This window comes from Staurois parvus, unplaced genomic scaffold (assembly GCF_062004578.1).
Source record: "Staurois parvus isolate SC_StPar_1 unplaced genomic scaffold, SC_StPar_1.0 ptg002066l, whole genome shotgun sequence".
In the NCBI taxonomy this organism is placed as follows: Eukaryota; Metazoa; Chordata; class Amphibia; order Anura; family Ranidae; genus Staurois; species Staurois parvus.
The window spans coordinates 300,464-323,947 of NW_028319862.1; positions in this window are offsets into that span (position 1 = coordinate 300,464).

Genomic DNA, 23,484 nt, shown 5'->3' on the forward strand with positions numbered 1-23,484 from the left:
AGAGAAAACATGAGGGGGGGCTTCACAGTGACTGATCACTGTGATAGCAAATCAGAGGCTATCACAGAAAAAAGGTGAACTGGAATCCAGAGTTCCGGGTCCCGATTGTTAGTACGGGCCCCGGGCTCTCGGTGAGACCTTGATCTCTGTGTTGGGAGCACGAGGCAGTACAAACACAAATATGTGGCCCCATAGAAAAAAAATCCCAGTCCAGTGGGGTCCCTATTTGTGTACACTCGGTGGGAAGGGGTTAAATGGTAGAAAATTGTCTGTGATAAGCAAATATTGCATCTGATTTATTGAAGGCAAGTAAACTGAGCAATCTACAAGTGCAGCTGGTCCAGAGCTTAGTAAATGAGACGAAGCTTCACTTTCCAAGAATACCCAATCACATGCAAGGGAAATAAAAAAAAACAGCATTTTTTCTTGCACATGATTGGATGATGAAAATCTGCACAGCTTCCCATCATTTACTAAGCCCTGAAACAATGGCACTTGCAAATTACACAGCCTATTTGTCTTCAGTAAATCAACCCCACTGCCTACATACTTTCCTCATGTGTGTTCTTGTATCCTTGTGTGTTCTGTGTATTTCTTCCAGATCTGTGCAGTAATCCAGTGTGAGACTTCCTGTAATAAAGACCGCTCACTGCTGCTCCCTCTCTTTCTGCAGGGGGACTGGTCTTGTCTCCGCCCCCTCCTGTAGTTGTCTGCAGCCAGACTGTAGTGGGTGGGGCCTGCTGAGTCTCTCCCACAGCTCTGCTCTCTCTCTCCTTGTGCAGAGGGGCTGGTCTTGTCTACGCCTCCTCCTGTAAATGACTGCAGACAGCCTGTAGTGGGTGGAGCCTGCTGGGTCCCTCCCACAGCTCTGCTCTTTGCATAGGCTATGTACTGCACAGCGATGATGTCACTGCTGCTTTCACAAGCGAGGTTTGCAAAGGTGTTTTGGTTCAGACAAAGTGGATTTATTTCATTTTTAGCTATTGATGAATATACACGGCTCAGAAAAAGTAAAGGAACACTTTGAAAACACATCGGATCTCAATGGGGAGGAATCTCCTGCTGGATCTCTATACTGACATGGACGGGGTGATGTGTTAGGAAGGTAAGGACGCCCCATCGTTTGATGGAAATGAAAATGATCGACCTACAGAGGACTGAATTCACAGACACCCCGAAAAGCAAAGTGAAAAAAATGATGCAGCAGGCGAGTCCATTTGGCTGAAATGTCATTGCAGCAACTCAGAGTGGTCCTCAGTAGTTTGTATGGCCCCCACTTGCTTGTATGCATGCCTGACAACATCGTGGGAGGCTCCTAATGGGACCACGGATGGTGCCCTGAGGGATTTCCTCCCAGATCTGGACCAGGGCATCACTGAGGTGCAACCTGGCGGTGTCAGATGGACCGAAACATGACATCCCAGAGGGGTTCTATTGGATTTAGGTCAGGGGAGCGTGGGGGCCATTCAATAGTATCAATTCCTTCATCCTACAGGAACTGCCTGCATACTCTCACCACATGAGGCCGGGCATTGTCATGCACCAGGAGGAACCCAGGACCCACTACACCAGAAGGAACCCAGGACCCCCTGCACCAGTGTAGGGTCTGACAATGGGTCCAAGGATTTCATTCCCATACCTAATGGCAGTCAGGGTGCCATTGTCTAGCCTGTAGAGGTCTGTGCGTCCCTCCATGGATATGCCCCCCAAACCATCACTGACCCACCACCACAACGGGCATGCTGAACCATGTTACAGGCAGCAGAATGTTCTCCACGGCTTCTCCAGACCCTTTCACGTCTGTCACATGTGCTCAGGGGGAACCTGCTCTCATCTGTGAAAAGCACAGGGTGCCAGAGGTGGACCTACCAATTCTGGTGTTCAATGGCAAATACCAATCCAGCTCTATGGTGCCGGGCAGTGAGCACAGGGCCCACTAGAGGACATCGGGCCCTCAGGCCACCCTCATGAAGTCTGTTTTTGATTGTTTGGTCAGAGACATTCACACCAGTGTCCTGCTGGAGGTCATTTTGTAGGGCTCTGGCAGAGTTCATCCTGTTCCTCCTTGCACAAAGGAGCAGATACCGGTCCTGCTGATGGGTTAAGGACCTTCTACGGCCCTGTCCAGCTCTCCTAGAGGAACTGCCTGTCTCCTGGAATCTCCTCCATGCTCTTGAGACTGTGCTGGGAGACACAGCAAACCTTCTGGCAATGGCATGTATTGATGTGCCATCCCGGAGGAGTTGGACTGCCTGTGCAACCTCTGCAGCGTACAGGTATGGCCTCATGCTACCAGTAGTGACACTGACCCTAGCCAAATGCAAAATGAGTGAAAAACAGTCAGCAAAGATGAGTAGGGAAAAAAATGTCACCTGTAAAACTATTCCTGTTTTGGGGGTCGTCTCATTGTTGCCCATCTAGTGCACCTGTTGTTCATTTCATTAACACTAAAAGCAGCTGAAACTGATGAACAACCCCCTCTGCTACTTACCTGACCAGATCAATATCCCAGAAGTTTCATTGACGTGATACTAGACTCGGATTACAAAGTATAACTTTCCTTTTTTTAGCAGTGTATTTAAGTGATATTTTTGGGCTCAGAGTTCAGCTTTAACTGTTTTTTTTGTTCGCTTTTGACATGAACAATAAGAAATAAGACTTTATGCAAATGAAAAACAAGAATTTATTTGGATGTCGTTAAAACAGACTCCGGCCAAAATTATTATTGGCTGCAAATGCCTCGAATTCGATAATTATTCTCCTAGTCCGGGAAGGAAGTGACCCGAGCTCAGTGCTGAGTAATGCGCTCTTTTCTAGAATTAAAGCTGAACTCTGGATGGATCTATGAAGCCATAATGTAATCCGGCTACACGCGGACTGAACACATCGGAGGTCATATACTAAAACTGCAAGGTGCAAAATCTGCTGCAGCTCTGCATAGAAACCAATCAGATTCCAGGTTTTATTGTCAAAGCTTCACTGAAGGAGCTGAAGTTAGAAGCCGATTGGCCGCCATGCACAGCTGCACCAGATTCTGAGTGCTCCGGTCTTAGTAAATCTCCCCCCATCATGTGTCTGAATCTATCTGGATCTCCACTCCCTGTAATCTCCTGTACTGCAGCTTTCAGTAATGGCGGAGGAACACTCTGAGCCAATCAGGTTCCACTGCATCACTCCATCCAGAACTGACTACTTTCTCAAATGAGGAGAGAGCTGAGTGACCGGCTGCTGGTCCTTAAGGCTGGCCATACACTATACAATTTTCTGACAATGTTCTGCCCAATTTCCTTTAGGTTTACCTTGATCTATGTAGTTCTAATTGGATACAATTGAAAGTGTTGTTAGGTTTGACCTCCTTTTATATGGTTTTTGGTAAATCAAAACCAAAAATCTTAAGAAAATTGTATAATGTATGGCCAGCCTTACTGTCTAATCCTAGGGTGGGGAGCGGGCAGGGACAGAGGGGGGTTCCTAGACCAGACCATATTGCTTAACTGCAGTGTAATCTGTATAGAGGTCTTAGGCTGCACTGAGCTGAGTGTTTTTCAGGCATTTTTTCAAGCAGTTTTTTTCAGGCAGTCCTGAGCGGTTTTTTGAGCAGATTTATTATTATTATTATTTTATTATTATTATTATTATACAGGATTTATGGCGCCAACAGTTTGCTCAGCACTTTACAATATAACGGGAGACAATACAGCAACAATACAGTTCAATACAAGAGGGTTAGGAGGGCCCTGATCCTGGGAGCTTACAATCTAGGAGGGAGGGGCTAGTGGTACAAAAGGTAATAACTGTGGGGGATGGACTGGTAGGAAGAGTAGAAGATTCCATTATTAGCTGAGGGCAGGATAGGCTTCCCTGAAGAGAGAGGTTTTCAGAGATCGCCTAAAATTGGGCAGAGTAGGCGATAGTCTGATAGATTGTGGTAGAGAGTTCCAGAGGATGGGGGAAGCTCTATAGAAGTGCTGGAGATGAGCATGGGAGGAGGAGACAAGGGAGCTAGAGAGTAGGAGGTTGTGCGAGGAGCGGAGAGTACTGTTTGGGTGATATTTGGAGACAAGATTTGTGATGTAATTGGGGGCGGAGTTATAAATGGCTTTATATGTTATTGTTAATCTTTTGAATTTTATCTGTTGGGGCAATGGTAAGCCAGTGGAGGGATTGGCAGAGGGGTGGAGGACACTGAATGGAGGCCAGTGGAGGGATTGGTAGAGGGGTGGAGGACACTGAATGGAGGCCAGTGGAGGGATTGGCAGAGGGGTGGAGGACACTGAATGGAGGCCAGTGGAGGGATTGGCAGAGGGGTGGAGGACACTGATTGGAGGCCAGTGGAGGGATTGGCAGAGAGGGGTGGAGGACACTGAGTGGAGGCCAGTGGAGGGATTGGCAGAGAGGGGTGGAGGACAGTGAGTGGAGGCCAGTGGAGGGATTAGCAGAGAGGGGTGGAGGACACTGAATGTAGGTCAGTGGAGGGATTGGCAGAGAGGGGTGGAGGACACTGAGTGGAGGCCAGTGGAGGGATTGGCAGAGAGGGATGGAGGACACTGAATGGAGGTCAGTGGAGGGATTGGCAAAAAGGGATGGAGGACACTGATTGGAGGCCAGTGGAGAGATTGGCAGAAAGGGATGGAGGACACTGATTGGAGGTCAGTGGAGGGATTGGCAGAGAGGGGTGGAGGACACTGGAGGCCAGTGGAGGGATTGGCAGAGAGGGATGGAGAACACTGATTGGAGGCCAGTGGAGGGATTGGCAGAAAGGGATGGAGGACACTGATTGGAGGTCAGTGGAGGGATTGGCAGAGAGGGGTGGAGGACACTGAGTGGAGGCCAGTGGAGGGATTGGCAGAGAGGGGTGGAGGACACTGAGTGGAGACCAGTGGAGGGATTGGCAGAGAGGGATGGAGGACACTGAATGGAGGTCAGTGGAGGGATTGGCAGAGAGGGGTGGAGGACACTGAGTGGAGACCAGTGGAGGGATTGGCAGAGAGGGATGGAGGACACTGAATGGAGGTCAGTGGAGGGATTGGCAGAGAGGGATGGAGGACACTGAATGGAGGTCAGTGGAGGGATTGGCAGAGAGGGATGGAGGACACTGAATGGAGGCCAGTGGAGGGATTGGCAGAGAGGGGTGGCTGATACAGAACGGTTAGTAAGGTGGATGAGTCTGGCAGCAGCATTCATGATAGACTGAAGAGGGGATAGCCTGCGATGAGGTCGGCCAATGAGGAGGGAGTTACAATAGTCAAGGTGAGAGATAACCAGGGAGTGAATAAGTTGCTTAGTGGTTTCCGAGGTTAGGAATGGGCGTATCTTGGAGATGTTGCAGAGGTGAAGTCTACAAGATTTGGACAGTGATTGGATTTGGGGCTGAAAGGACAGATGGGAGTCTAGGATTACACCGAGTACCCTTTGAATTGCAAATATTATAGATATTTTTCATTTAGACGTTTTTGCTGTGGCCAATAGAAAGAGCTACTGTTTGAGCTGAAAACGCAAGAAAAAACGCTCAGAAAATACCTATTTAGGCATTTTCTATTCAAGTCTATGGGAACAAAATGCTCAGATTTGCCTGAAAAAGTAGCGCAAGTACTTTTCTAGCGTTTTGCTACAGGTGACAGAACCAGGGGCGGACTGACAACTCATGGGGTCCCCGGGCAATAGGGGATCATGGGGCCCCTGTGTCCTTGCCCAAACTCAAAAAAGCCTATGAAAAAGGTACCAGGGGCATCTCATGGGGCCCCCTACTGACCCCGGGCCCTCGGGCAGTGCCCGAGTTTCCAAATGGTCAGTCCGCCCCTGGTGAGGGGTATAGGTCATCACAGGTCCTGGCTGCTCCCAGCCTGGGGAAGTCCCTCAGCACCCAATGTCCTCGATGAGGTCTCTGCACATTTATGGCCGCAAACTAATAATTATTAACCTTCACTCCCAGCTCTCCCCAACCTTCCTTCCACCATGATAGAGCCGTCACTGAAACGTCTCATCCTATTCATTTTTAATTGCGAAGTTGTCAAGCAAATGAGACCTCTGTTCTTGCGCGCCTTTCGCCGCGGATGCAAATGTCCTGCTCTGAGTTAATTAAAGGGTGGGGAGCGTCACATAACCGATTTCAGAAAAGGGGGCCACAGCCCACCACACAGATGTGTCCAGGGCTCTGTATGGGAGCAGCGCACAGCTTGTGCTAATCAATGGCCATCATTCACACTCGTTTAGAGTGAGCGATGATTTGGACCGGCTCTCCAGTGCCTCACCTACAGCCAAGCATATTTAATGAGAAGATGACAAATTTCAGGGACTGATTGGGAGTTTCCGCCCACTCCCTGCGGCCGGCCATTCATCTGTCTGAGCTGTGTGCGTATACATTTGTTTAGGTGGACACGGCGCCTGGCCTGGAGATTCTTCACAAAGTGCCGCTACCTTCAATGGACTTAAGAAGGTTTATCAACAATGCTCCTCACAGTGGACCTAACTTGGCCACATGCTTTGCCATTGCACTTAGATTTTCTTCTGGCAAGGATTTAGGGTGGTCATACACCTTGCAATCTAATTATACAATATCTTACCAATCTCATGTAAAAGTAATGTAAGGGCCCACCTAAAAAAAACTGGTTCAAGGAGATTTTACAATAAGATTGAATTATCAGCAGATAGTATATTTGGTTAAAGCTGTGCACTTCACTAGGGGGGATGGACTTGGTGGTTGGTGTCTGATGGGGCCACATCAATACAGACAATGCAGATGGGGTGGCTTTGCAATCCTCAGCAATGCCAATCAAAGGGATGTGGGGGGGGGGCTTAGGATACTAACTTGCCTAGGGCAAAGCATCTTACCAACCTACTCAGGGGGCGGGTCCATGACGCCCTGCACTCACAAGGAGTCCTCAGTTACTTATGCTAGGTGTCATGCAACCTGGGAGACCGAGGACATCTAGTGGCAGAAAAGGATTACTGCAAGGTACAGCAATGGGGAGCAGAGTATTGCAGGATTGCAAAGCCACCCCATCTACATTGCCTGTACTGATGTGGCCCCATCAGACACCAACCACCAAGTTCATCCCCCTAGTGAAGTGCACAGCTTTAACCAAATATGCTATCTGCTGATTTACTGAAGAAGCATACAGGTTATATCTGGGCTCCTTGGACATCCCCCCCAGCCCTAGGCTTCTGCCCAGGTTGTCAGCTCTACCTCCAGTCACATCTGTATCAGATCTGGAGAAGTCATACTTGCCCATAGCTCAGTTCTCTAACTGCATCTCACGTCCTGCTGTCACCACCATAACACGGCCATATTGTGAGCCACATGGGCACTCACTCCTCCTGATCCATTGCTGGCAGCTCCAGCTTGGTATGTAGTCATTATTTAATCTACTGTTTGCAATTTAGGACACGGTACTACATCACTGCCTAGTCTAACCTTGTATAGAGAATGTTTAACCTCTTCATTTTTGCAAGATAAATGGGCAAACCAATAACAGGAATAGCAAAAAGCAAAAAAAAAAATAGCATTAAGGAATATCAGCCAACACTTTATCCAGGCGGGGGCATCGTTAAGACATTTGCCATGCAGTTAAAGGAAGAAAAAAAATAATTTTCCTAAAATAAATATTAAGCTGCAGAAGTAAATGAGGATAGTCTATTCCAGACAGACCATTACACACAATGCACCTCCAGTGAGTAATTAGCTCTCCATATACAGCTAATCTGATTCTGTGATTGTACTGCTGATGTTTATGCTGATCTAAGTATAGAACCCTCTCAGCAGGTTGATAGGATGGTTAGGTAAATTTAGTTTTTTGGCTCCTCTGTAATCAGTGGAGTAGCTTGTGATTGCTTTGGGCAGTTCTGGGCTCCACTGGTTGCAGGTTTGATTGTTTCCCCCTGACTTCTGGAGGATTCTAGAATCTTGTGGGCTGCAAAAGGCAAATTAACAAACTGAATATTTATGTTGTCTCAGCCAATCCCAGTGCCCAGAAGGTGGCTGGGGGAGTGTATAAATAGCCTTGGGTCTGGTGCCGCCTGGTTCTTGTCCAGGAGGAGAAGGTCCCAGCCTGCAGAGCTCCTGCCCTTGTAGGCAGCCTTGGCTTGGTATCAAGAGATCTCCAAACTTTCCACTTCTTAATAGGTGATTTAACAGTACTGATTGGCATATTCAAGGCTTTGGACATCTTTTTATGTCCTTTTCCATCTTTATAAAGTTCCATTACCTTGTTGTGCAGGACTTTTGACAGTTCTTTTCTGATCCCCATGGCTCAGTATCTAGCCTAATCAGTGCTTCCAGGTAAGAGCTAACAAACTGATTGACTATTTACACACTGACACTAATTGCAATTTAAAAAGCCACAGATGTGGGACCTCTAATTGGCATTGTAACCCGTGTGTGTCACCTTGTGTGTCTGTACCAAGGCCAAGCATTCCAGGGGAAGGAAACTTTTGATCTAGGGGGTGGAGACTTCTGATCCAGGGGGCGGAAACTTCTGATCCGGACCATTTGGGTGATTTCTGTTATCATTATGATTTAAAAAGAGCCAAACAACTATTTGATAATAAATGGCTTCATATGATCATCATCCTTCAATAAAAGAGCATTTTGGAGGCCTAGTTAAGCTGGAGGCAGGTATTCGTTTTCTTGATGCCTATTGGGACCTTGAAAAAAACGTATGTTTATACTGTGTTTTCTGTCATTTAAATGTTATTTATTGATGGTTGTAATAAAAGGCCATTTTTGGGCCATTAACTCCATTTTGTTGTCTGTGTGGTTACTTAGGTTAACCCCTTCACACCTAAGGGTAAAACAAATCTAAATGCCTAAGCACAATTTTGCAACGTTGACATGTGTTAGTAAAACTGTACATATTGCCACAACTACTTTGTACATCCAGGTGGATTGTACCTTTTTATTAGCAAAGGAAAACTGGCCCAAAATAGTAAAAAAAAAATTTTTTTTTAATTTAGCTGGGTGTTTCTTGTTACTACCATAACCTACCAACAAAGAACAACCCAAAATAAATTCTCCAGCTCATGACAATCGCAGCGATAGCATATATGTGTATGTTATTTGTTGTTTGTACCCGTAGCACAGCCCAAAAACAATAGTGCGCATTTTGTGTTTGTCTTTTATTTTTTTACCTAAAACACACTGACACTGACACTAACTGACACTGATACCAATTTTTTTTTTTTAAATCCTGACCTTTGACCCTGACCTTGACCCAAACACTAACCCTGGCAATGAACAAACATTTTTTTTTTCTCTCTATGCCAGGAGTTAGAGAGATACAATGTATCGCTCTCCTCCATTCATAGGGAGAAACAAACAAAGGGGCCGGGCTGCACAGTGACTGATCACTGTGATAGCCAGTCAGAGGCTATCACAGCGATCATGTGACCCGGAATCGAGATTCCCGGATCCCGATCGTTATAACGGGACCCGGGGCTCTCAGTGACACTGTGGTCTTTGTGCTGAGAGCGTGCAGTGCGGCGCGCTCCCAGCACAAAGACAGGTACGTCAATATGTGGCCCCCACAGAAAAAAGCCCATTTTCTTGAGGCCGCATATTTGTGTGACGTCGGTGTCAAGGGGTTAAGGATGGGGGGTAGGTATTGGTTCAGTGGGACTGGATCTAGCCATCTTTAATCCCCTAGTCAAGGTATTCGCAGCTGCCAGCTAATGCGTTTCACATTGCCCCAAATTTGCCAAGAGAGCTTCCAGCTGTTCTGGTGGGGGTATCTGCGGTGGTGTCTCCGAGTCGGTGGTGTCGTGGCTGGAGGCCTAGTTAAGCCGGACGCAGGTATTCGTTTTCTTGATGCCTATTATGACCTTGAAAAAAAACGTATGTTTTTACTGTGTTTGTTTTCTGTTATTTAGATGTTATTTATTGATGGTTGTAATAAAAGGCTGTTTTTGGGCCATTAACTTCATTTTGTTGTCAGTGTGGTTACTTAGATTAAGGATGGTGGGTAGGTATTGGTTCAGTGGGACTGGATCTAGCCATCTTTAGTCCCCTGGTGAAGGTATTCGCAGCTGCCGGCTAATGCGTTTCACATCGCCCCAAATTCGCCAAGAGATCTTCTTTTATTCCCTGTAGCAGGTAACTCCATTGAGCAGCCAGCCTAAAACCCACACTAATAAGAACAAGAAAGTAGATTGCAAAGATCGCGAAGTAAAAACGAGGCGGACTGATATTTCTTCCTCGTTCCCACCCTCCCTCCCGCCTGTTGTTTTATGGTTTGTCTTGGTGGTGGTTGTGCCATGTTGGTGCTGTGGGACGTCCAGCGGGGTGCAAGATCCTCGTTGGTTAATGTGGGCGCAAGAAAAGGCCCTTTGTAGGAACATGTCTGAGGTACGGCCAGGGGCGGACTGACCATTTAGAAACTCGGGCAATACCCGAGGGCCCGGGGTCAGTAGGGGGCCCCATGAGATGCCCCTGGTACCTTTTTCATAGGCTTTTTTGAGTTTGGGCAAGGACACAGGGGCCCCATGATCCCCTATTGCCCGGGGGCCCCATGAGATGCCCCTGGTACCTTTTTCATAGGCTTTTTTGAGTTTGGGCAAGGACACAGGGGCCCCATGATCCCCTATTGCCCGGGGGCCCCATGAGTTGTCAGTCTGCCCCTGGGTACGGCTTCCAGTTGTTCTGGTGGAGGTATCTGCGGTGGTGTCTCCGCGTCAGTGGTGTTGCGGCTGGAGGCCTAGTTAAGCCAGACACAGGTATTTTCGTTTTCTTGATGCCTATTGGGACCTTGAAAAAAAAGTATGTTTATACTGTGTTTTCTGTTATTTAAATGTTATTTATTGACGGTTGTAATAAAAGGCCATTTTTGGGCCATTAACTTCAACTTCAGCTGCCGGTTAATGCGTTTCACATCACCCCAAATTCGCCAAGAGATCTTCTTTTATTCCCTGTAGCAGGTAACTCCATTGAGCAGCCAGCCTAAAACCCACACTAATAAGAACAAGAAAGTAGATTGTAAAGCCACAAAGTAAATACCAGGCGGACCGATTTTTCTTCCACGTTCCCGCGTGACCTTTAATGTCGCATCTTGTGGATTTAACCAAAGCTGCTTATCTAAATAGCATATTTCACCTCGGTCCCTCCAGCCATTTAACTTCACAAGAAGACATGACTGAAGACATTTCCCGTAATGACATGAAAACAATTCTTTCGTTGGACGCACGCGGATAATCAGTATTGATATTTTTCTTATCGGGCCTGCGTGTGAATCCTTTCCGGCAAAATATCGCATGATATGATTCAGCTGCACCCAGAGAGTCGGCGTATATTAAGTATATTTATCATCGGCCGTGAACGGGGTCTCGTCGTTCTGCCTTGCGGGTCGTCCAGCCCGAGGGCGAAAACAGCGGCGTGCTGCATTAGGCCCTTCAAGATGTGAACTCTCTTTTTTTTTTTTATATGCCGTGACAAAATCGCACGAAACAAAATATCTGATTCCCACCACCTGCTCCCCTTCCCACCTTCCCTCCTCGCTGATTGATGTGCTGCGAGTCCCCGCATCCTGCAGCACTTCAATCCCGAGAACATCTTGCCTGCTTCCTCCCTGAAAGACGGGTGCGGAAAATCTGGGCACCCGAGGGACCAATTAGATAGGACTTGGGTGAGATCCAGGACCTGACAGACTCTCGATCTGTCCTCGGACTCTTGCGTTTACACGGTTTCATTAATTTGTTATTTTTCCTCCCAACGCAGTAACACAGGATATCGGATGAGTGAGGAGGGGGTGCCAGAGGCGGTGCTGGTACGCGGCGTGGAGACCCAGCTGTTTGCAAACTCCAGGATATGGAAATGTCTGACGGTGAAGTAGAAGGAGGAATTATTCGCAGGCAATAAACTGCAGCAAAAGGAGAACAGTGGCGTTACTCAAGGCAACCAATCACGGTGTCAGCCTTCCACGTTGGGAAAATTGAGCGTGAAAGTTGATTGGTTGCCATGAGAGACTGCTGCAGTTTTCTGTTTTGTGGGGTTTTTTTTTTATAACTCGGCCCCGTCTGCTAGACTTTATGATTTCAGGCTCCCCCAAGATATATTAATCTAGAAGATATATTTCCCGGATACACGGAATACAGATTTAGATGAACTGCTTGCACTCCAGCTAGTGTTTTTGGTAACTCTTTTAAGTTGATACAAAACTTTCTTGCAAGTATTTTTTTGCAGCCTCTCTTTTTTTTTGTTATATTTATTTCAGGTACTTATATAGCGCCATCAATTTACACAGCACTTTACATATATAAATTATTTCTATTTTTTTCTATTCTATTTGAATTTCGAAAGATGGCTATATTATTTCTATTCCATTTTAATCTATTCTTTTTTTTTTTTAATTTCTATTCTATTCCATTTTTTTATTTCAGGTACTTATATAGCGCCATCAATTTACGCAGCACTTTATATATATAAATTATTTCTATTTTTTTCTATTCTATTTGAATTTCGAAAGATGGCTTTATTGTTTCTATTTTATTCTATTCCATTTTAATCTATTCTTTTTTTTTTCTATTCTGTTTATTTATTTCAGGTACTTATATAGCGCCATCAATTTACGCAGCGCTTTACATATATCAATTATTTCTATTTTTTTCTATTTGAATTTCGAAAGATGGCTATATTATTTCTATTTTATTCTATTCCATTTTAATCTATTCTTTTTTTTTTTCTTTTCTATTCTATTCCATTTATTTATTTCAGGTACTTACTGTATATAGCGCCATCAATTTACGCAGCGCTTTACATATATAAATTATTTATATTTTTTTCTATTCTATTTGAATTTCGAAAGATGGCTATGTTATTTCTATTTTATTCTATTCCATTTTAATCTATTCTTTTTTTTTCAGTTCTGTTTATTTATTTCAGGTACTTATATAGCGCCATCAATTTACGCAGCACTTTACATATATATTGTACATTCATATCAGTCCCTAACTCTCAAGGGGTGTACAGTCTTAGGTCCCTAACTCACATTCATACATACACATACTAGGGAAGATTTAGACAGGAGCCAATTAACCTACCAGCATGTCTTTGGAGTGTGGTAGGAAATCGGAGGAAACCCGCACAGGGAGAACATGCAAACTCCAGGCAGGTGGGGCCGTGGTTGGGATTCAAACCAGTGTCCCGAGTACTGCCAGGCGGAAGTGCTAACCATTTAGCCACTGTGCTGCCCATACACCAGATGTGCTGCTATATAACAGATGTTTTCATTATGAAAGCACATATATTTGCAAATAAATAAGTATGATTTGAAAAGGGACCTTCACCCTCGTGTACATGTAATAGGACCCTGCCTCCTCCCCCTCTCTCGCAATTGGATTTCATTTTTTTTTTCATACTTGCCTAGGCTAGAATGACACTTGAGTCCCCTGCCCTCCCCCCCCCCCCCCCACATTTGTACAGTCCTAGGCAACACAAAAATTGGCTCCCCCCATGGAGAGACCCTGACACCGACCAATACCTCCAGAGAGCCTGACATTGACCAACAACACCCCAGCCCCCCACCCACCTGAGAGAGCCTTCCACTACCACTGCCGCCCATACACTGGCAACCCCCCACCCCGGGAAGACATAAGACACTCACCTTCACAGCTCCGGACATCCCCGGGAACAAGAGTCAGGCTCTGCATACACCATCAAGCAACCTGCAACCTCTCTCAGATTTCACCTAATCCCTGTGCTGTGTGTGTCCCTTCTTTCATACCTTTTTTTGGGGGCGGCGCCGCCCACCTGAAAAATGCTGCTGTCCCCCTGAAAAATGCCGCCCTAGGCAAATGCCTTGTGGTAAATACACCCCTATTGTACAGATGTGCTGCAGGGCTCCAGCTCCCAAGTGAGCATTGCAGCACATCTGAGCATGCAGACGTAGGCAGGTGCAGTCTAGTTTCTACACTGAAGGTGGTGCTCTGCTTTCTCAGGACTGCAATTGGAGAGGAAATCAAGAGGAACGGGGCTCCTCTATGGTTTCCTGGGTCACTGTGGAAGCTATCCTATTGGGTGCTGTCATCCCATGCAGGGGTGAACTGACCATTTGGAAACTCGGGCACTGCCTGAGGGCCCGGGGTCAGTAGGGGGCCCCGTGAGATGCCCCTGGTACCTTTTTCATAGGTTTTTTGAGTTTGGGCAAGGGCACAGGGGCCCCATGATCCCCTATTGCCCGGGGGCCCCATGAGTTGTCAGTCCGCCCCTGATCCCATGTGACTCTAGCAGCCTTCTTGGGCCTGGCAGAGCCTGTTTAAGGCCCTGGCTCCCAGGTTTGGCATACATTTTGCGAGTTGGACAGAATTAGAAAGGTTCCTGACAAGGAGGGAAAGTCTAGGGCTCGCAACTTCCCTGGACGTTCTGCCCCTCTTAACAGGCGCTCTCAGTCCTGCTGAATCCCGCTCTCTACACGCTGTTGGAACTGTGAGTGTTCCTGGCTGGGCTGCCTTCTCACTGGGTATTTGTGAACTGTCTTGGCATTATTATTATTATAGAGGATTTATGGCGCCAACAGTTTGCTCAGCGCTTTACAATATAACAAGAGACAATACAGCAACAATACAGTTCAATACAAGAGGGTTAGGAGGGCCCTGATCCTGGGAGCTTACAATCTAGGAGGGAGGGGCTAGTGGTACAAAAGGTAGTAACTGTGGGGGATGGACTGGTTGGAAGAGTAGAAGATTCCATTATTAGCTGAGGGTGGGATAGGCTTCCCTGAAGAGATAGGTTTTTGGAGATCGCCTAAAAGTGAGCAGAGTAGGCGATAGTCTGATAAATTGGGGTAGAGAGTTCCAGAGGATGGGGGAAGCTCTGGAGAAGTCCATTATCTCAATACAAGTTCTTTCAACACACCGGGACTATGTGTGCTGCACCCCACCCACACGTAGCCCCCCCCCCCCCAGATATCTGCGCATGCGGGGGTTTCCCCTTGCATGCGCAAAGACATCCTATTATGGAAATCCTAAACCTTTGCCGTCTTTGCGCATGTGCGGCAAATCTCCTGCATGTGTGCAGATGTGTTGAAAGGCTCTACCCGGACCGAAAATGCTAAGCAGAGCTCTTCAACATAATCAAAGAATAAATGGTGAGCTCAAGATAAAAAAAAGGAAAAAATAATGCAGCACAACGTGGCAAACCCTCTGTCTCCACCAGAACAAAACACTATAATATCAGTGTGCAGCACTAATACAAATGTGTGTTATAATCAGTGATGACCAGTGTGATCGTAAAGGAGAAAGGAAACATCATATAAAAGAAATAGAGAATAGTGAATACTCCAATGAAGAAACAAATAAGTATAACAAATAACAAATTAAAATAAGTCCTCTAAATATCGTAATAGTCCCAAATATAGTGATGTGATCAAATTAACAAAATGTAGTGACTTCTTTGAGTTCCGCACTGCCCCTCCACCATAATGCACTCACCAGAGGTAAGTAGCAAGCAAGCCCAGAGCGGATTGACACTAAGGGGTGTTCCTGCTTGTTCCTCCTGCCGGTGACACGGTTGACGGTGGGATCTCTCCAAAAGCCAGTGATGCATCAAATGAACAATCAAAGGTAGAGTAGTCACGTATCCATCTCCAGCCCACGGTGAACCAAGATAAGGGTCTCCTCCCAGAGGGCAAGCTCATAGAGCGAGCCCGGAGACAGTATCATATAGTGTAGTACATTTTATTAAAAAGATAGCAACCACGTGGAGCATAAAATCATCAATGGATAAAAAGCACTTACAAAGATGGCCGCCGGACCATCACGTGGACACAGCGGCTTGACGTCAGCATGTAGGCTCCTCCCTGATGCGTTTCGTGCGCACGCTGCTTAGACTGGACTAGTGTGAGCCTAGCCTAAGACCTCTTGCACCCAGGTGCCTAAACCCATGGAACGTATATTCCAATGTACTTGTACTTCTTTTATAAAAGTATTGGATGGTTTTACGTTATGTAGGCCATTTGCTCTTATGCATTTTATGAGTTATTGTGACGGATGGTCCAATACAGAGATCCCACTTGAATTGGATAGATGCAAATCAGGCCTTCCGTGGACCCTGAGAAGGAATAGGAGAGGGGTCCTTTGTGGAATAAGACCATTGATGTTGTCTTTGATTTCTTTCTTAGTTAGGGGATCATTAATATTTGGAAAGCCTGCATTTTGCTACAACCTGGTGGAGGCTTTGAACCTCTCTTTGGATACCATTTTCAAGAATTCTGTGGTGGAAGTTCACAATATTTTTCATATTTTCTTTGGACATTTATCTGACTTTGTGGGACTTTAATTATTTGATTTTTTTTTTCTATTTAATTTTATTCATATACTGTATATGCACGTATTCGTGGCATCTTATATATTTTCACGTGATTTATTATTGCTGTTTTTTGCTATTTTTATGAGTAATTTTCTAATTGATCATCTATTCCTCCCTAAGATGTTTTAATGTTGAGAATTAGTACGACACGTTGAATGTGAAATTACTTGAACAGAGAGAGGATCGAAGTGGTAGGATAGATGAGTGGAAAGCCTTTTCATTTGCTGGTTACTCAGTGCTTTACAGCATTAGGGCAGACAGTACAATTACTAGACAGATTAATACAGGAGGGATCAGAGGGCCCGTCTCATTAGAGCTTACAGTCTAACAGGGAGGATCAATTAATACAAAAGGTATTAACTGTGGGGGATGGGTTGATGGAGAAAATACATGTACAGTTGTTAGGTGGGGGCAGGATAGGCCTCTCTGAAGAGAGTTTTTAGGGATCATCTAAAAGTGGATAGAGTAGGAGATAGTCAAACACATTGGGGAAGGGAGTTCCAGAGGATGAGAGCCGCTCTGAAGAAGTCCTGGAGGTGAGCATGGGAGGAGGTGACAAGGGAGCTAGAGAGAAGGAGGTCTTGGGAGGAACGAAGAGAACAATTTGGTCGGTATTTTGAGACTAGGTTAGTGATGTAGCTGGGGCAGGGCTGTCTTAATGCATGGGCACTGCCCAGGGGCCCCATGTGCATGGGGGCTCCATGATAATTTTGCATTACATAATACTTGCAAACTGTCTCACACTTGCCGGGACAGCCACCCTTTTTATTAAGCTGTCCTGGGATAGCCGATATTAGTCTTTGGTTTATAATTCTTGAGAGTAGGTGCGTAAATTGGGGCAGACTGGTAAGGGCCCCAGTGCATTACTTTGCCCAGGAGTCCATGATGATATTAAGATGGCCCTGAGCTGTGGCTGAGTTGTAGATAGCTTTATATGTTGTTGTATCTTGAATTTAATTCGTAGGGTAAGTGGAAGCTGAATGGAGGCCAGTGGAGGGATTGGCAGAGAGGGATGGAGGACACTGAGTGGAAGTTAGTGGAGGGATTGGCAGAGAGCGATGGAGAACACTAAATTGAAGCCAGTGGAGGGATTAGTAGAGAGGGGTGGAGGCCAGTGGAAGGATTGGCAGAGAGGGATGGAGGACACTGAGTGGAGGCCAGTGGAGGGATTGGCAGAGAGGGATGGAGGACACTGAGTGGAGGCCAGTGGAGGGATTGGCAGAGAGGAATGGAGGACACTGAGTGGAGGCCAGTGGAGGGATTGGCAGAGAGGGGTAGCAGACACTGAGTGGAGGTCAGTGGAGGAATTGGCAGAGAGGGATGACAGACACTGAATGGTTGGTAAGGTGGATGAGCCTGGCAGTAGCAGTCATGATTGACTGGAGGGGGGATAGCCTATGTAAACGTAAGCCAGCAAGGAGGGAGTTGCAGTAGTCAAGGCAAAAGATAACCTGGGAGTGAGTTAGAAGCTTTGTGGTGTCATTGGTTAGGAAGGGGTATATCTTGGAGATGTTACGAAGGTTGAGGCGGCAAGCGTTGGACAGGAATTGGACGTGGGGTCGAAAGAATAGTTCAGAGTCCAGGATTACACCTACAACCTTGGCATGCGGGGACGGTTTTATGCTTGAGCCGTTAGGGGAAGTCAGGGGAAGGGGCACATAGGGGAGGAAATATTATGAGTTCAGTTTTGGATAGATTGATATTACAATTATAATAAAAGCATATATAAGAGATGGTTCACAAGAATCACAACAGGTATGGGAAGGGTAGAGAGTAAAAACATAAGCAGAAAACCAAGCCCCATCCACATCAGGATTTAGAACTCCCCAACCTGGATAAGAGGAAGCAGTTGAAAGGGCGTCGTGTGAATGCAGGCCTGGCTGAGTGGGTAGGCTTAGCTGGGCCAAGTGGTAGTCACGTAGAGTATATGTGTTTTTTGTGGGGAAATGTCTGTAAAAGGATGCATGGATACTATGGTAAGAAGGGGGTTGGGAACAGGGGAGGACTAATCATTTGGAAACTTGGGCACTGCCTGAGGGCCCGGGGTCAGTAGGGGGCCCCATGAGATGCCCCTTGTACCTTTTTCATAGGCTTTTTTGAGTTTGGGCAAGGACACAGGGGCCCCATGATCACCTATTGCCCAGGGGCCCCATGAGTTGTCAGTCCGCCCCTGGTTGGCAATGATACAGTAGGTGGTTGACTGGAAGTGGAGAGGAGATGGCAGGGGGTGACACAGGCAAGGTCTCCAGTTTCCTGCACTGGGTTTGGTTCAATGGGGGTGGTAGAAGTATGGGAAGGCCACAGCTGGGTTTGAGGGGAATAGTGGGAAGGAAAAGGTGGGAAAGGTGAGGTGTTCGGTAGAGGTAGATACATTGGAGCCAGCTGCCTTCAAGCCTTTGGTCATGAAATGTATGCTCTGGGCCAAGAATGGGTATTGTGGCTGTTAGTGTGACCTGAATTTGGACATGGAATAGTCCAGCCAAGTATTTCAGAATGTGGAATCCGTGCCCTTCAGAGACCAGTTACGTCTCTCCATTTACATTTTTTGTAACCTAGCGACACTTACAAGCCCAACTCCAGACATAAAGGCCCGAAGTCTACACAGCACCCCGTTCTTGCGTGGCAGCAGCTGGAGGAAGCAGAGCCGAGCTACATCTGTACTGGAAGTCACTGAGATAATTCAACCAAGGCATTATTTTCACTTTGATACAGACAACACGTCACAAGCCGGAGAAAAAAAAAGAAATATTATTTCTTGTGACTTAACAAAACAATGTCATCCCAGAGATCGCATGTCATCACTGGCTTGGAATCTTATCTGCGGCCCCTCTCCTCCTTCCCCCCGCTCACCCCCCATGAGATTTGGAAATGAAGTCAACGGGGCTTATGAATTTTGGCCAATTAAAGCCCATTCTTTTGTTTTGGTCTGACACAGAAGGTCACCATTTTCCAAGGCAGATGTGACTTCATATCTCTGGAGGGTTCAGACTTAAAGACAAAATAAAAACCAAAGGGATATTTCTCCTTTATTACGCCGTGTTGTTCACTCCACACTTTTATTCCGGCTCAGAGGAACCTTAAATGTTAAAAAGGACGTTCGTGTTTTGTTTAAGTGGGGCTGTCTCTGAGGTGGCCGGTGTCTGTCACTGAACCATCTCTAACCCTCCTGCGGATTTAACATGTTTTCTGCTCGTTGGAATCACAGCATTTCCCAGAAGACACCAGATAGTACATAGAGGGCTTTTGTAGAAAGAAAAATACAAATTCATGATTTCACAATGGAGCGCAAAATGGTCAGATGGCTTCGGACAAAATAGCTGAGCTGACAGTCAAAGTTACATTGTTGGATTGAAAAGAAGACCCGTGCCCATTGAGTTCAAACAAAAGGAAAAAATAAATAAATTAAAAACCTACATCATCAGAACCCTAAATTTTGGAGTTGATTCAGGAAAAAGTATTTGAACTTTTTAGCGTAATATAATTTGTTTTAAAAAAGAAAATTTTTTTCCTGATTTACAGGCGTTTGAGCTTTTTTTTTTCTTCTGCCACTCAATGCCCCTCCATGATAGCTCATGTGTCCATATACAGGTAGGTGTCTACAGGAATTTAGAGGCAGAAACCCCACCTCCCCCCCACCAAAGTCACGTTCAGGAGAGGAGCTTCCCATATGGAAGAAAAATATATTTGAAATATATTTTAAAAATATTCTTCCCAAATATATTGACATATATTTGAAATACTGCAATTTTGGCCGTATTCAATATATTTCAAAATATATTTCAAATAAAAAAAAAATATATATATATATATATATGTATATATATATGTGTATATATATAAAAAACTGTATGTTAAAATGCTTTTTTATTACAAAGTATATGAAAAATATTTTTAAAAATACATTTCAAATATACTGTATGTCTTTAAAAATACAAATCTACATTTTTGGACCACGATCCCCGCAGGATAGATCGGATCTGCGGACTGAGCATAATGGATCGGAGTCCCAATCCGCAGATCCCATCCATCCTGCAGGGATTGTCTGCTTGCTTTACAACTTCCCTTTTCGTGGAGCGGGTTCGGTGTCACCCCGTATAGGTTGCGTGCCGACGATCCCCACAGGATGGATCGGATCTGTGGATTGGGGAGCATAATGGATCGGACTATACTTCCATACTTTTTTTTTTTTTAAAAAAGCCCTGCTAATAGCTAGTTCTACTTTTGCATTTAGAAACACATCCAGCCCTTTCTGAAGCAATATGACCTGGCTAGAACTAACTCCCGAGGAAAACTATTCCACATTTTTACAGCTCTTACTGAAAGGAATCCTTCCTACTGTATATTCAGAGTTTTCTCTGTAGCACTTCCCTCGTAAGGGCCGCTGGATTATATTTGGGTCCCCCTATGCTCTGCACAGCCAGGCAACACGCATTTCCCACAGTTTGCACACTGGAGTCTGTAAATAGTCCTTGAGCTTGTTTTTTTACATAGTGAGCTCTGTACAAAAATGCGGATTAGCAACAGCCCGTCTTTAAGGAGCACTAAACCCCTTCAGTGTACCTCCTCAGACCCTGGATGATTCCTCCTCTTCTCCCAGCTGCACTGAGGGTATTCCCTGGGCAAGGGGGCCCAGAAGCTGCTAACTGAACAGTCCCGGATGAGAAGCTAGTTGGGTCTTGCATCTGACTGCCCTCTCCCTTTTCCTGGCCTAGGGGGTGTAGGATCACTCACACTCTCCTGTTAGCTTAGTGGGTTGGCGGCTGCCTTGAGACCTTGCGCTGGGCTGGCTCCTTCCCTGCTATACAGGCTGTCCTCCCCCAGAGATGTTGAGGCAGTGGAGATCCTCTTCTTCGGTGGCCTGCCTGTTGGTAGGCTCCCCTCCCTAGGGCCCCCTCCCTGGCTCCTCACTTCATCCTTCCACCCGACACTGCACACGATTCCTCAGGCTCTCTAATATTTGAGGGTTGCCTTGGACACCATGCCCAGCCTCATGCCTGGGGATTGGCCAAGGTCCCTCAAACATGCAAATCTGGGCCTCCTCCCCTTCTCTCCCCTGCTCCAGAAAGCTCTCAGGTTTCTGTAAAGGTGGGAGGCCTCCAGAATCCCTGACCAGTTAGAGCCTCCCAACATGTCTTGAGGCGACCTCACTACCTCACTCTCAGGCTGACTCATCCCCAGGCTGCTACTCAGCCTCTATCTAAAAAAAGAAAAAAAAAAACAAACATCCTATCTAGCTAACCTGGAGGGCGGTACATCTCCAGTCCTCAATTTTCCATTTTTATTTTTTAACCTTGACATGAACAACCAATTTTTCATTATGGACTATTTATACGTGGTGATCATATCCCCTCCTAATCGCTTCTTCTCCTGGGAGAATAAATTCAGTTCAGCTAATCTTCTCTCATAGCTGAGCTTCTATATGCCTCTTATTAATTAAAATGCCTTTCTCTGCATTCTCTCAAGTTCCTCAATATGCATTTTGTGATCACGAACCCAAAAATGTGAGGTAAAATTCTTCAGGTGTGGATTAAGATAAATTACAGAACATCAACCACAAATGTGAAACCCACATAGTGTGCATTTTCATGCATACAGAAAATGGATATTATGAATCATAAACAATCAATCCTAATAATAGTAAAGTGCAGGTAACCCGTGCTTGTCCTCAGATCAGTTCCTTTGTGCCAGGGGCAGAGCCAGATCATCCACGGGACAATTTAGGCAGAAGCCCAGGAGCCGGGGGATATCCATGAGACCCAGCTACAACCTTCATGCTACTGTAGTAAACCAGGGAGATGCAAATGGTCAAAATTGTCCACCTGCCTGTCACTATATTAAGGAGGATGTACTTGTAGGCAGCTGGTGTCTGATGGGGCCAGCACAAACAATACAAACGGGGTGATTGTGCCAATTGCGACCTTTTGTCATTTCAGTCAAAGAGATGGTGAGGTCAAAGCTGCTACCTTGCCTAGGGCCAAATTCTGCCTTAATCCGTCTCTGCCTTAGGGAGGACTGTGGATCCCAGGCTCTGGCTGTATAGAGGGACTTGACTTCTCTCAAGTCAAGATTGAGCTCTACCTCCTTCTGTCCCCATGTATGCAATCCGCCACCCACATCCCCGTCCCCTGTGAATGTTCTAACCAACAAGTAAGTGTGTGTTGTGTGTTCATATAGAGAAGAGGTCTCCAAACTGCGGCCTGCAAGCCATGTCCAGCCATCTAAGAGATTATATCCGGCTCACAGCTAAGGTAAGTGGTGTATCCTTAGACTCAGTGAACAAGCTGAGGATTCCGATCAGTTGGTATTCACTTCTGATGAGGACCCTCATGTAAAGGGGGACTCTGATGAGGACCCTGATGTAAGGGAGAACTCTGATATGTGAAGGCAAGACTTGTGATGTGATGGAAAGGTGTCTGATAAAATGAGGAGTTCTGATGAAGGTAGTGAAAGAGTACTTCTGATTCAGTGGGGCTTTATGATGTAAAGATAGTACTTTTAGTATTGTGGGGGGGGGGGGCTTCTAATGTGAAAGTAGGACTTCTAGTATTGTGGGGGGCTTCTGATGTGAAGGTAGAGCTTCTAGTATTGTGGGGGGCTTCTGATGCAAAAGTAGGACTTCTAGTATTATAGGAGGTTTCTGATGTGAAGGTAGGACTTCTAGTATTATGGAAGGCTACTGATGTGAAGGTAGGACTTCTAGTATTATGGGAGGCTTCTGATGTGAAGGTAGGACTTCTAGTATTATGGAAGGCTGATGACGTGAAGGTAGGACTTCTAGTATTATGGAAGGCTTCTGATGTGAAGGTAGGACTTCTAGTATTATGGGAGGTTTCTGATGCGAAGGTAGAACTTCTAGTATTATGGGAGGTTTCTGATGTGAAGGTAGGACTTCTAGTATTATAGAAGGCTGTTGATGTGAAGGTAGAACTTCTAGTATTATGGGAGGTTTCTGATGCGAAGGTAGAACTTCTAGTATTATGGGAGGTTTCTGATGCGAAGGTAGGACTTCTAGTATTATAGAAGGCTGTTGATGTGAAGGTAGAACTTCTAGTATTACGGTAGGTTTCTGATGCGTAGGTAGGACTTCTAGTATTATGGGAGGCTTCTGATGTGAAGGTAGGACTTCTAGTATTATGGAAGGCTGCTGATGTGAAGGTAGGACTTCTAGTATTGTGGGGGGCTTCTGATGCAAA